General features: G+C 35.5%; 1 protein-coding gene across 4 annotated transcripts in view; it reads right to left on the minus strand.

The window, feature by feature from the left end:
• The window catches only part of sbb (scribbler), a 678,201-nt gene that overhangs the window by 598,247 nt on the left and 64,752 nt on the right, over positions 1-15,202 (minus strand). The gene's annotated exons all lie outside the window — the stretch shown is intronic.

The raw sequence follows: 15,202 nt of genomic DNA on the forward strand, positions 1-15,202 counted from the left end.
CAAAAATGAGATATTGCTTGCATGTTGCACGTAAAAAATAATATAAGGTCAAGTGCCGTAAGCGTGACAATGGAGTTAATGTGATATACTACAGCTGTACAATGTTGCATCAGATTGAGATAGTATATTGTAATCAGTAAGGAGCGGATTCCTATGTAATTAAATATTCTTTTTGCGTGTGATAAAACACAATTAACAAAGTTAAAAATTCCGAACATGAAGTTTCAAGTTTAAAACCCGAATTTTATTTCACATAAAAACAAATATTTTCACAAAAAAAAAATTATGTAAATACATATTTTCAGGAAATCTATTATAAAGACACAAATCTTGGAGTTTTTTTACTTAAATAATTTTTTACAAGAACTTTTAAACGTTTTAAAACTAAATCAATTATATCACTCAGAAGTAAGTTATCTTTTTTAAGAATACTTGGTTGCTTCGTGTTTCTAAGCGCTGTGTTGTGTATCCGTGATCCATTTTCGTAATAGTATCGCCTTAAGTTCTGAGAACTGCTAGGCAGCATATCAGTGTTATTATTAGAGAATAAATTAACATGGAAAAAGAGGAGAGATCTTGTAACACATAATTAGAAATATTTATTGTTGTTGAAGATGATTTCATTCCACGCTTTGTTTGTGAAACACAACAGATAAGAGCTGAATATGAACATTATTTAATTTAAACAAATCTCTCGCCTCTCACTCATGTCTATCAAGTAAGGCAATATATCTTGTTGTGATTCCCTGTTATCGGACTTCGACATTCGATATCCTTCAAGATACACTGAAAGATGGTTATTTAAAAAACGATTTGGCTTTCCTATTAGCAAATTTAAGCTTTTTGTGTGACACCATAAAAAAAACTCGAAACATCCAAAAACCTGTTGTCTGAAACAGGGAGGTGCGCCCCGTGGAAATTACACTAGACTCGCTACCAGGTTCAGAAGTACAATTACTAAGGGACAAATTCCAGAATGTGTTTGGGAAAAACAGTGGATATAAAAAAATGTGTAAAGTTGTTCAAGTATTGGAGGATGTGCCTGTAGGTGAACTTGACATTGTTTGTGTTTGTGACATTCCTCTCTTTAAATATGCATGTCTGACGTCCTGTGACATGGAAAGATCGTTTTCACAGTATGTCGTTGTTCAGAGATAATCGGCATGCATTTGTGATGGGGAATCTGGAGAGACCTTTGTTGTTCACTGCAATTCTCGGCCAACTACTAGCACTCAAGTGTGGTTGGTGAGTACCTAGTAAAATGTTTATTCAAGCTAAGTAAGGCATTTTTGTCATATTAAAGAAAATATTTTTTTTTTTATTTTTAGCAAATATGTTCGTACTTTTCAGCACATAAAAAATAAATATATTTAAATTTTTTAGCACAAAAATCCGCTCCCTAGTAATCTGTAATGAAATATAGCTCACACTTCCATCTACAACACTGCGAGTTCCTTCAGATTATGGAGAAGTTGATACAAAATCACGAACTTTGTGTGTATCAAAAGGTATATATTTAGACACATGAGTTTTTAGCTTTCACGGTGAATGTCTTCAAAAGCAGACTTTTAGGTAATCCATGTATTGTATTGTATTATATTGTACAGTGTTGCCAGAAAGTTTAGGAACACTTTATAATCCTTATAAAATGCTGCCCTGGCCTTAAAATACACTGGTCAACAAAATTAAACATTTTTTGTTACAAGATAAAGAAAAGGTGATTCTTATAGCATTTTTCGTACTGATGTCAAATAGGTTTTCAAAATTCTTCTATAGTGAGGGTCACATAAGAACAGTTCCTAAACAGAAAATATCGCCGTCTTGTCAGTGTTGCCAACTGTTACCAGATATCACACGATCCTTCGTACTAAATGACTTGCTTACCGTACTTTATGTTGGACGTTTATTCTAAATAATTTGTAACATATTTTCGTAGGCAAACTGTACGAGAAAGGGATCAACATGTCTAGTATTCTGTCTGGCAATACGAAATTCATTGGTTTGACTAAACAATTGACTCACGAGATCTAATCTAAAAATGTATTTTGTTTGACCACATGAAATTATTAGTACTAACTCCGAAAACTTACCTGACTATAGTCTTGAATTATAAGTACAACGCAACACATAAAATAACTATTATGTATCAATATTAATACTGATATTAATTAATTATTAGTATGTTTAAATTTCACTAGTTTCCAGTAACAGGCTCAAAAATCTAGTACAATTTCAATTTCATGGAACTGCAGTACCGACAAATATTGTCGATATTTGTCTCAACTGTCAACATACTAGTTACAAAATTACTACCATTTGTAGCATTTGTCAATATTGAAATTCGAAACGAAGTTGGCAAAAGAAAATTCAACCTGCAAACAAGAAAATCACCACAATCCATTAGCATATGTAGTAATGGGGAAAAAATGGTTAGGTTTCACACTTAGGGTATGAAGTAAGCTGACCCAGACTATATCACGCAGGGTTTTTGAGTAATTATATGAAATTGAATTCAAATTTTTCTAGTATTGATATCTTGTAACGTATTACCTAAAATCATATTTATTTACCTAAAATGTTTGTGAAATAGATTTTAAGCTATACTTGGCTTGGAAAATATGTCTTCTGAGTGTCCAGCAGTATCTGCCACAATATTTGGGCTCCATTTTTCCTGGTAGCGGCCTTCAATTTCATAAAAATACTGATGAAAACGCTCTCCACGTTCGTCGGCTCACAACCCGAAAGTTTTGAGGAAAGAAAAAATTGATGAGAACCCAAGAAGTTATTTTGAGAGGCATATTACACTCCATCACGTTATAGTTCTGAATCAGCTCGCTGACAAGTTCTCTGTAATCTTCTGATCTCTGGTTTCTAGGAAGTACCAGTCTGTTGAATGATCCTTAGGTTCCCGACATATCATTGGAACTAGAAAAGGCATATGACGGGATCTTTTTAGCTAATCAGTTAATAGAATTACATGAAATAAAATACATTTCAGGGGCCAGTTCCTGTCCTCATCTATTTTGCAATCAAACTAACTAACCACAAATATAACAAAAATTGTTTATATGATTTACACAATATTTCGAGGCATGTTTCACTTTATAAGACACTTTTATCACACTTAAAATTAGGACAAAGAAAACACGGGTTATCAAACGTTTCATGAATGTAAGTTCAAACTCAACTGAGAATTAATACCAACTCTCACAATTTTATGAGGAATAAAATTTATTTCCATGAATTCTGACTTCACATGCAACAATAACCTAACGTTATAGGTCAATTGTTAAAGCAAAAGAAAAAAGAAAAAAAAATCCATTAGCATGTTAAGGACTCTATATAACAATAAAAATAAATCACTTTTTTTTAATTACAAAAAATGGTGGTTGGTAGAAACATTCTAACTTCATTTTTGGTATTAGGAGATGAAATTAGTCCACATAAAAAACAGCATAAATTTCACATTTAACAAAATCACTGTTGACAAGTGTTATTAGAGAAACTAGCAATGTTTTAAACTGTTGATTAGCAATAAGAAAGACTAGTTTTTAGTGCAATTTCGGTATTTATATCATGACTGTTAGTCCTTATAGAGAATTTAAATTTTTCAAACAAAATAAAAAAAAATCTTATATTTTCGGTATTAAAGTTGAAAATGAGTAACTAATTGGCGCACGATTCTCAACTGTTGCTGGATGATACTTACAAATGGCTTTTAAGGAACCCGCAAGTTCATTGCCGCCCTCACATAAGCCCGCCATCGGTCCCTAACCTGAGCAAGATTAATCCAGTCTCTATCATCATATCTCACCTCTCTCAAATCCATTTTAATATTATCCTCCCATCTCCGTCTCGGCCTCTCCAAAGGTCTTTTCCTCTTCGGTCTTCCAACTAATACTCTATATGCATTTCTGGATTCGCCCATATGTGCTACATGCCCTGCCCATCTCAAACGTCTGGATTTAATGTTCCTAATTATGTCAGGTGAAGAATACAATGCGTGCAGTTCTGTGTTGTGTAACTTTCTCCAGTCTCCTGTAACTTCATCCCTCTTAGCCCCAAATATTTTCCTAAGAACCTTATGCTCAAACACCCTTAAGATACAGTATAAGATACATTACTCTTTAAATTAGTATAGATCAAATATTTGTATAAAATTTCTTTGTGAATGTCCTAGTAGTTTCTAAGGTTAAAAAAAAAATTGGGGAAATTATGTTATTGGTCGGTTCATCTGTAATTGTTGAATGGAGCTGCGTTCCTTGGGATCACAGTAATAGGGGGAACGCAGATCTCATAGCTATAACTGCCTCCATTAAGCAGTTACAGATGAATCGACTGTCGGATGTGAACAACAGATAATCCACGTGAGCATTCTAATTCCACAGCCGCTTGATTCATCTTGATTGCTCAGTTTGGCAGTTATATTCATTTGAACTTCGCTGGTTACTTTATAACCCTACGCATCATGTCTTCTGCATTTACGAAGCACAAACTCTAATAACTTCACGTCATTTATAGCTGTACTTATTATGAAGCAATGTCCATTAAACTTGAACTCTTGCTCCCTTTTAACTGTAACTGAACAGCTTAATTCATCTATACACAGGAGGTTTTCTAATATGTGGGACTCGCTTCACCAGTAGACAGGAGACACCAATACAAAAAGTTCATATAATATTTGTCCCATTTGATCTTTGTTCCAAGTTATAGTCACGTTTGTACATCAGTAATGTGGAGCTGCTTCTCGTTACAAGAAGTGCTCAAAATGGTCAACTTCAGCCTGAATGCAAGCCTGCAGTGTCATGTCGTAGGATGCCATATTTAAAAAAAATAAGGGTATTTGTCAAATAAGTTGGCAGCCGTCTTAAATACGATGACGAAGAATTTCAATGTTAAGAATAGGTTGATGATAAACAATATTGTTTTCAAGTGGCCTCACAAATAAAAGTCCAATGATTTTGGTCTGGAGAACGTGCAGGCCAGCTATAGCATACCAAGTAAACAAGTCGAGAGGTAAAGCGTATATACAGTTCAGTCGGCTTTAACTAAGCAAGACAGATGGGACAAGTGTGTACATGAATTTATTTTTATTTTTGTAGGTTATTTTACGACGCTTTATCAACATCTTAGGTTATTTAGCGTCCGAATGAGATGAAGGTGATAATGCCGGTGGAGTGAGTCCGAGGTCCAACACCGAAAGTTATCCAGCATTTGCTCATATTAAGTTGAGGAAAAACCCCGAAAAAAAAAACCCAACCGGGTAACTTGCCCCGACCGGGAATCGAACCCGGGCTACCTGGTTTCGCGGCCAGACGCGCTAAACGTTACTCCATAGGTGTGGACCGTGTACATGAATTTGTTCAATGTTCATGTCTCTACTGTCCACCGATGGAGGTCCCACATGTTACGAAACACTCTGTAGACTGCTAAGGACTTAATTGCTCTTCAAATTTCCTAGTCCTCAACCGGGTTTGAAAGTACGAACTTTGTGATAAACATGATAACCACCAGAACATAAATTATAAAGAAAATGCAAACGTATGAACACTACTGATTGTGGGGAAGTGACGACTATGAAAATTCAAAACGGAAACCAGAATGTTAAAAAATGTTTAGGCACATGACATTATTATACAGTAACTAAAAAACGTATTTTAAAATTCCGTAGATATAATTTCAGTCTTTCTCAGACGTAAAAAGTCTGGCTTTAATTTTAATGTTCTGCGAATAAATTCGCATTTTATACCACAGAAAAAAGTACAGCTCACGTTTTCAGCAGTTAGTGTGTAAATATGTGCCTCTAGGTATTTCAGACATTTACACACACTTCGCAAATGTGTATTTTACGCGTATATATGCGTGGTTTAGAATGTGATAATATGAACTCTTGTAACAAAGTTTTTCATGTACGGTTTATTTTACGATTTTAAACAAAAACACCCACACTCATCCACTTTCTGTTTCTAAGTGGATAAGCTGCCTAAGTAGTGGAATGTAATGAATTTTAAATTGACAAAACAAAGTAGTTATTACAATTTTCCAACTAACTTCTCTCATAAACAGAGTTACAATTATAGTAAAACAAGCTACTGATATCGATGTTTTGATCTAAAGTGGTACGAAACAGTAATTACGTAAAGTTGTATTAAAAGCTGAAGGAAAATAAAATAGAAGGGAAATGAAGAAATGGAGTTATGTGAACATTTTTGTTAAGGAAAAGAAAATATAGGCTTAAAATTACAGACCGAAAAATCTGGATAAGAAATCACATTGTAAGTTATCTCACGAAAATAAAGGCGAGTTTCGGTCATTGATTTCGGTCTTTCGGATTTGGCTGAAGATACGTTTAGGCTTTATTTCAGGTTGAATAGATCTCAGTTTTTTGCAATTCATGATACGATAGAAGATTCTTTGGTATGTTCTGGTTAAAATTGTGTAAACTGTTAAGACATATAAGTACAATTTTAAATGTTATAATTAATAGTATTAAAGCTCATCAAAATAAAATATAGACCTAGTTATTTTCAATTCATCTGATATTTGTCTCCAGATTTCTTCTTTCAAGTTTAGTGTTTTTATAGTTTTCATCTCGTGTATCATATAAATAGGCCTATAGGTGACATTGTAAAAGTTCGGTAAGTTTCTCACTGCAATTATTATCAACCATCTTTCCTCACTGCCAACAAAAACAATACAATACATTTACCGCCACCTGTAATATTACTTCATCTTTTTTTACATTCAATCGTCATAAAAAGTATAAATGCTAAATATCTTTGATAAATGTGTCAAGAAAATTCACTGAGCTACCGATTTCGCCTCGAACGAGAATCTCTTCCAGTGTGTGGACGTCCGTTTGAATCCATGTTATCAGTCTTTGACTTTTCTTGCTACACATTTCTCGCTAGCGAGATCTCTTCAAGTGTCTGACGGGCCTCAGCAACGAAACGAGGATATTTAGTATACGCCAATTTCCGAATCATTACATAATCGATGCAAGTTTGCGTTGTCCCAAATCTTAGGACATGGAAATTAAGAGTGACATAAGAAATCCACGTATAAAACATTTTTAGAAATTAGCAGGCTTTGCGAAGTTGTAAAACAAGATAACGTTATTTATAGTTAGTAAGTAAAAGCCTGATGTTCTCTTGTTTTAGAATTGTCAAAGTCTGCCAATTTCTAAACATGACCCACCTTAAATCCCTAGCATGCTTTGAGAATTTGTATAACAAGTGAACGTCATTATAATTACTATATAAAATCCTGATGTTCTCTTGTTTTACAAATTGTCAAAGCCTGCTAATTTCCAATAACCAATTGCACTACCAACTATCCGACCGCCAAAACTGTCCAGGTGCATTCGCAGGGATTTGAAACCGGATCTCCGGTGTAAAAAACCGAGGCACTATCCGTTCGGCCGAAGTCGTAACCTCGAAAAGTAAAAAGAACTCACAGAAAGGAAACAGCAGACAACCCAAGAAGCAGCAATCGAATACACATTTTCAGTTAGCGAGATGACTGGTTTTAAACTGGATAATCGGGTTCCGATATCCGAGAAAAGCTGCAATTCCTCTCCACCCCACCCCAAGCCAATCGTGTCCGCAACTTGCTTCGTTTCCACCCATCTTCCTACCCAATACACACCCAGAGTACATTGCAGCAGCCAGAGGGCAAACTCAATTCTATTGAAACAGTGTCATTCAAAAGGATACATACAACCTTCTTTCTCTGTATATAAAAAAGAACCAGACTTTCATTTTTTACTGCTCTAAAAGAAACAGAGAAAGTAGGGAGGAGAAAAATACAGATTTCGAGGTTTTGACAGAAATACGCGTTCTAAGCACATGAAAAGGTGTTTCTATTTAGGGGACGAAGCTTCCTGAGTGCAGTATTTTCTCTCAAATTAGAGTTCTCGAACGTTTTGAAATTTTAAAAATTTCTGCTGATCCCCATAGTTTAATAAGCTCTTATAATTAAGGATGTGATTTTGTGGTGTTTATTTTCCTCTATTTCGATGCCTATTTTATCCTGATTTCGGTAAATATTTCGTGAAAATATGAAGGTTTTGGTTAATACATCTATTTCCTGAAAATATCGGGATACTGAATACAAAATTAATAGTATGTATAATCTCAGAAAAAAAAACTGACCTGCTGCCGCATGCCAAACCCCTTCGGAAGACCATTCATTTTTCATTTTATTAGGTTATTTTACGACGCTGTATCAACATCTAGGTTATTTAGCGTCTGAATGAAATGAAGGTGATAATGCCGGTGAAATGAGTCCGGGGTCCAGCACCGAAAGTTACCCAGCATTTGCTCGTATTGGGTCGAGGGAAAACCCCGGAAAAAACCTCAACCAGATAACGGAAGACCATTCACAATGAAAATTAAACATAACGAAAACGTTAATTTAATAATGTAAACGTTACCGTCAAATAAAAAAATTAGACCAACATTCACGATGGGAACTTAAACATAACCGCAAAAATACTTGGTAACCATGGAAACAAAACAACGACGTCATTTCATCATTTTATGTTGTATACTTCAGAGCTCTACGATTGTGTATTGTTTCCAAATCACGTAAGCATAAACATGAAAGTTTGGAGTTTGCAAACTTAAGGCCCATTCACAATGAAAATTAAACATAACCGTAACATAAACACAGAAGTTTGCGCCCAGGCTACCAAATGAGATCATTCACAATGATTCACATAAACATTGCCGTTAGACGTTAACAAACTCCAAACTTTCATGCTTATGCTTACGTGATTTGCAAACAGTACACAATCGTGAGGCGGCCGGGTAGCTCAGTTGGTAGAGCAGCTGGCTACGGAAGGTCCGGGGTTCGATCCCAGGTGGTGACAGGATTTTTTTCTCGTTGCCAAACTTTCAGAACGGCCCCGAGGTTCACTCAGCCTCCTATAAAATTGAGTACCGGGTCTTTCCTGGGGGTAAAAAGCGGTCAGAGCGTGGTGCCGACCACACCACCTCATTCTAGTGCCGAGGTCATGGAAAGCATGGGGCTCTACCTCAATGCCCCCCAAGTGTCTTCATGGCATGTTACGGGGATACCTTTACCTTTACCTTTACCTTTTACACAATCGTGAAGCGCTGAAGTAGGGTATATGACAGAAAATGAGGAAATGGCGTCGTTGTGGTTTCCATGGTTACCAAGTATCTTTGCGGTTATGTTTATGACCCCATCGTGAATGATGTGATTTTACCGTGACGTTTACATTCTTAAGTTAACGCTTACGTTATGTTTAATTTTCATTGTGAATGAGCCTTTACATGTTAACGTCTAACGGTAATGTTAATGGCAATGTTTATGTGAATCATTGTGAATGACCCCATCTGATAAGCTGGAAGCAAACTTCAGTGTTCGTGTAACGTTTATGTTTAATTTTCATTGTGAATGAGAAATACGTTTACATATGAACGAATTTCTTATGCAGGACTCCGCTGGTTTTCCTTTGTTTTGTTTGTTTGTTTGGTTGTTGCGTCTTCTGTTTATATTATTACTGGACAAATTTTAACAGTATTATACTTCTCATATTATACTATTAATCTTACAATAACAAAAATTTGAGACAAGTTAAACATCATCATCATCATCATCATCATCCAGTCCAGACCTGTGGAGTAACGGTCAGCGCGTCTGGTCGCGAAACCAGGTGGCCCGGGTTCGATTCCCGGTCGGGGCAAGTTACCTGGTTGAGGTTTTTTCCGGGGTTTTCCCTCAACCCAATACGAGCAAATGCTGGGTAACTTTCAGTGCTGGATCCCGGACTCATCTCACCGGCATTATCACCTTCATTTCATTCAGACGCTAAATAACCTGAGATGTTGATACAGCGTCGTAAAATAACCCAATAAAAAATCATCATCCAAACAAGTATAAGGCTCAATGCCTGTTACGGTCTCAGTGAGTCATTCTCGGTCCACTTTTTTTGGACGGCCCAAAGATCTCTTCCCCTGGGGACGATACTGAACATGGCTTTTGGAAGTCTATTACAATTCATTCGTTGGACATGGTTTTCCCACTGCAAACGGCACTTTATTATAAACTGTGAGACTGGTTGTAATTGAAGTTCTTGCATAATATCCTCATTTCTTTTGCGGTCCAGTGAGTATATCCTAGTGTTGCTCTCAAATCTCATTTCACAGGCCGTTATTCTGCTGATATCCGTACTTCTCATTGTCCATGCTTCACTTCCGTAACAATACAGGTTTAGCTAAGGTTGGTTTTATACAAACGTATTCTTCTGTGTCGCTGTACTAGGGAAGACTTCATAATTTTGTTGATTATTCCCTTTGTTTTATTGCATTTGCAAACTTTACAATTTACTGTATATCTGTTTCACTAAAAAATGTTAAATTATAGCCAAGATACGTAAACGCATTTACTCTTTCTATTAATTTGTTGTTTAAGCAAATTTTGCTTACGACTAGGTACTTCCCACGAAATGCCACGACTTTTGTTTTTTCAATACTGATTTTAATGTCATATTTTGCGCTAATTATATTTAGATTATGCAATTAATATTGAAGCTTATCTTTATTGCATGCAACTAAGGCTAAATCATGAGCAAAGAGTAGACTATCAAACTGTAAATTTCGAATAATATAAATAATTTAAACAAATAAATTAAAAAGCTTTAACGAAAAGAATATGTTTTGAAAGCATAAGAAGTTTAAATCTTTGCTTACATTAATTACAAAAATAAATCCTAAATCCCCCTTCCAAAAAAATAAATAATTTAATGACAAAGGTAAAAATCTCCTTCAAACCAAATACATAAATTTGTTATAACGAAAACGTGGTATTGTACCCTGAACTCATCTTATAAATCTGTAACAAAGAGATATTTAAGAAGTCAATTGGGTGTAAAATAAACATCCCATTCCTACTCGTGTGAACCAGGCGTTGTCCAAAATGGACTTTGACAAATTCAAGCTGTAGGAGATCGGTCATTGTTTGTCTAAGACTGTACAATATGGAATTATCCGGTTTTTATTAAAAATACTGATTTTACCATGCCGTTTCTCATGGAAATGACCGACTTGGAATAAAAACAGTAACATATTCAGAAAAATGCCTCTCCAAACATACCGAAACAGTAAAAAAAAAAAAAACTCATTATTTTATTTTCGGTGGAAATGACCGGTTTTGTTCGCAATCTCCACATTTCTGGTTTCGTATCCACGTTGTAAATTTCAGCAGTGTAGATAAACGAACTGTAATTACCAAGAAATGAGAACAAAAACTGTTCATAAATATTACCCAGCTTCATTCTGGCAACTTTACATTTCAGGAAAAGTGTCTTTGCATTCGGGTTGTTGGACATTCGGGAAGCTGGACTCGGGAAAATGACAATTTGGGGTACTGGATTTTGAAAAATTGTCCGTAGTGTTACTTTATCTACATTTAAAATGTACAAATACATGGTGAAATATAAATAAAATACAACTTTAACTTGTAAATACAAATGTGGTGAAATTACAGTAAAACATAATTTTAATATTTCGCTGTGAAAATTGTTGTAGTAATGTCAAAACTATATTGAGGAAACGTCATCATTTTTAAGATAGAGCTGAGACAAAAACTGGCTTCATACAACCGTGAATCAAGATCGTCCACAAACTTTTCCTTATTCAGGAAATAAAATTTAAAGGCGTTATTGACATTTCGCTGCAAGAAAGGCTTTTATGAAGTCTCTATGTAGCCTACATCTTTTTATTTTGTTATTACATTTCTGTAAAATCAAACAGCTGCTTAATTCTCTCAGACACGCTATTATAAAATTTACATGTGTTTATGGAGACCTCCACATTGTATACCGCCCCGGGGTACCCTGCATACATAAATCCAACACTGATTGTATCCTAAACCAACCGGGAAACGAACCCAAACAAGGATCTTTTTTTTTCTGCATAATGAGCGCATATTTAACTCGATCATATCTGAAGGAAACCAAAGCTGGCCTGACATCCATGAACACTTCAAGGTTCGTGATGTAGAATTGGTAACATAAAATAGAATACTTACACAAACTGTCATTTGGTAACATAAAATAGAATACTTACACAAACTGTCATTAAAATACGAAAGCAACGTTAGATTACAACAAAGACATGATGAGACAGCTGTGGAGATATGTTAGAATGATGTCGGTGAAGAATGTAACTGCGAAGAAAATCTGTCGTACACAATGCAATCTATGCTTGCGACAAACTTTTTCCTTGGACATATCGGAATTTTAAAACCGCAATAACTGCTATGATAGTACATTATGCAACGAGCCTATAATGATAATAATTAAGACGCAAGTATGTTTTTTTTGTGAAACGAGCGCAAGAGAGTTTCATAATTTTCATACGAGCGTCTTAATTACCATTATAGGCAAGTTTCATACGACTTTTTATGCTCGACCATATTTCTAACTTGAAATTATTCAGAAGTATTCGTTTTATTTGTATCTAACTGAAGATCGGAAGTGACCTTGTGTATGCTCGTGAATTGTGAGACGTGCGCAGACGCGAAAGTATTGATTTTTTCCGAGGAACAATAATGTCATTGACCTTAAGGTAATGTAGAGAATAACATGAACTAATTTTGATATAACCTGGAAATTGATTTAGAATTGAAAAATGAGATGACAAATTGAATTTATTTGAATATTATTTACAATTAACGCTAATTATTATAGTAACAGAATGTAACCTTCTGCGACAGTATTGGATTTCCAGCCTCCATGACGTTTCCCTCGTTGTCTTTCGATTGCATATCCGAGAATAATCGAAAACCTGAACTTTAATGAATAGGTGTACTTTAATGGCATGCATTAAAGGACTGCTACCAGGTGTATAATTACTACATTTCGGCATGGTCGAGCATAAAATAAAATAAAAAAGTGGGCTATTTCATATATTTTTGAACAAAGGACGCTTATTTATAAGTTAACTGCATTTGAACGAAACCAAAGTTGGCCTGACATATAACAACAGTTCAAGAAGTGCGAAGTAAGTCTTTTAACATAAAACAGAAGACTTACTTCAAACGTCATTCAAACACGAAGGCAAAATACTAAGATTAAAAATGAGTTGGTAATAAATCATAAGTACAAACGGCTCACACGCCCTATTTCATAGTAACACTGATAAAACATTATCAGATCTGCACAAGGCTTCAAACATTAAACTACACAATAAAAACATCTAACACTCCATTTTGTGCTGGTGTATGGTTTTTGCTGTTTCACTGCCTCTTTACAATCTTTTCCCTTTGACCTTTGTAGTATCCAACAAGAGCAAAAAACAAACAATAGAAGGTGTTGTTGTAGATGATACGAAACAGTTAATTCAGATAAGGTTGGGACTCCGAGTGTATCCACCCTTCGGTAAATAGAAGGCGATGTAATTAATTCTGAACCACATAATGCAGGGTGAGTATCCCCTTCTTCGTCCATCCCTCAACCGGAAGTTTTTTTTTTTTCGTACTGTATCCTACTGGTGTGAAAATTAACCTACAGCTGCTCCGATCATAATCCTGTACCAGTTTACAATCTCACTAAAGTGTGGTAATAAAATAGGCAAGTCTAAGACAAGGTTGTCTGGTCAAGTAAGATGCCAAGATAATCTTTTACAAGCTAGTCCATAGATACCACAAGCTTACTTATATCGAAAGAGTACATAAAGATGACCTTACAGGATAAATACTTTGAATAATGGTATTAATACGGACACTGTATACGCCATACTGATGGGTCGATTCCGACACGAAATGACTGTGTGATGTTGAAATACAGCGCTCTCCAACAGACAGGGTTGCCAGATTCTCTCATCAGGAATCCGGGACAGATAATGACACTGTGTACCTTAACGTCACTAGACATTTGAATTACTTACTTACTGGCTTTTAAGGAACCCGGAGGTTCATTACCGCCCTCACATAAGCCCGCCATTGGTCCCTATCCTGAGCAAGATTAATCCAATCTCTACCATCATATCCCACCTCCCTCAAATCCATTTTAATATTATCTTCCCACCTACGTCTCGGCCTCCCCAAAGATCTTTTTCCCGCCGGCCTCCCAACTAACACTCTATATGCATTTCTGGATTCGCCCATATGTGCTACATGCCCTGCCCATCTCGAACGTCTGGATTTAATGTTCCTAATTATGTCAGGTGAAGAATACAATGCGTGCAGCTCTGCGTCGTGTAACTTTCTCCATTCTGCTGTAACGTCATCCCTCTTAGCCCCAAATTTTTTCCTAAGAACCTTATTCTCAAACGCCCTTAATTTATGCTCCTCTCTCAAAGTAAGAGTCCAAGTTTCACAACTATACAGAACAACCGGTAATATAACTGTTTTATAAATTCTATCTTTCAGATTTTTTGACAGCAGACTAGATGACAAAAGCTTCTCAACCGAATAATAACACGCATTTCCCATATCTATTCTGCGTTTAATTTCCTCCCGAGTGTCATTTATATTTGTTACTGTTGCTCCAAGATATTTTAATTTTTCCACCTCTTCGAAGGATAAATTTCCAATTTTTATATTTCCATTTCGCACAATATTCTGGTCACGAGACATAATCATATACTTAGTCTTCTCGGGATTTACTTCCAACCCTATCGCTTTACTTGCTTCAAGTAGAATTTCCGTGTTTTCCCTATTCGTTTGTGGATTTTCTGCTAACATATTCACGTCATCCGCATAGACAAGAAGCTGATGTAACCCGTTCAATTCCAAACCCTCTGTGTTACCCTGAACTTTCCTAATGGCATATTCTAGAGCGAAGTTAAAAAGTAGAGGTGACAATGCATCTCCCTGCAAACATTTGAATTAATAATTAAATTTTTAATACAACTGATTTTACGTATTTCAATTAATTATATTACGGCATAAGCTTTGAATTTTGTTACATTTTTGCTATATTATGAAATTTCGTTTGAATTATTGATAAAGTCTGGAAAAATAAAGTCATATTATAGGCTGATCTATACACAAAAACTGCACGATGATAATATAGTTTTTAAATCCTATCAATAATAAATTAACATCTGCAGAGAGTAAAGAATAAATAAACTGTATAATGGTACAAAGTATAGTACTATAGTTTATTTCAATAGAGCCCGATAGGAGGCGACAGGCGGCGATGGCGATATTCAACATAGGTTGGATACGA

The sequence above is a fragment of the Periplaneta americana genome, chromosome 3, assembly GCF_040183065.1.
Source record: "Periplaneta americana isolate PAMFEO1 chromosome 3, P.americana_PAMFEO1_priV1, whole genome shotgun sequence".
Classification (NCBI taxonomy): domain Eukaryota; kingdom Metazoa; phylum Arthropoda; class Insecta; order Blattodea; family Blattidae; genus Periplaneta; species Periplaneta americana.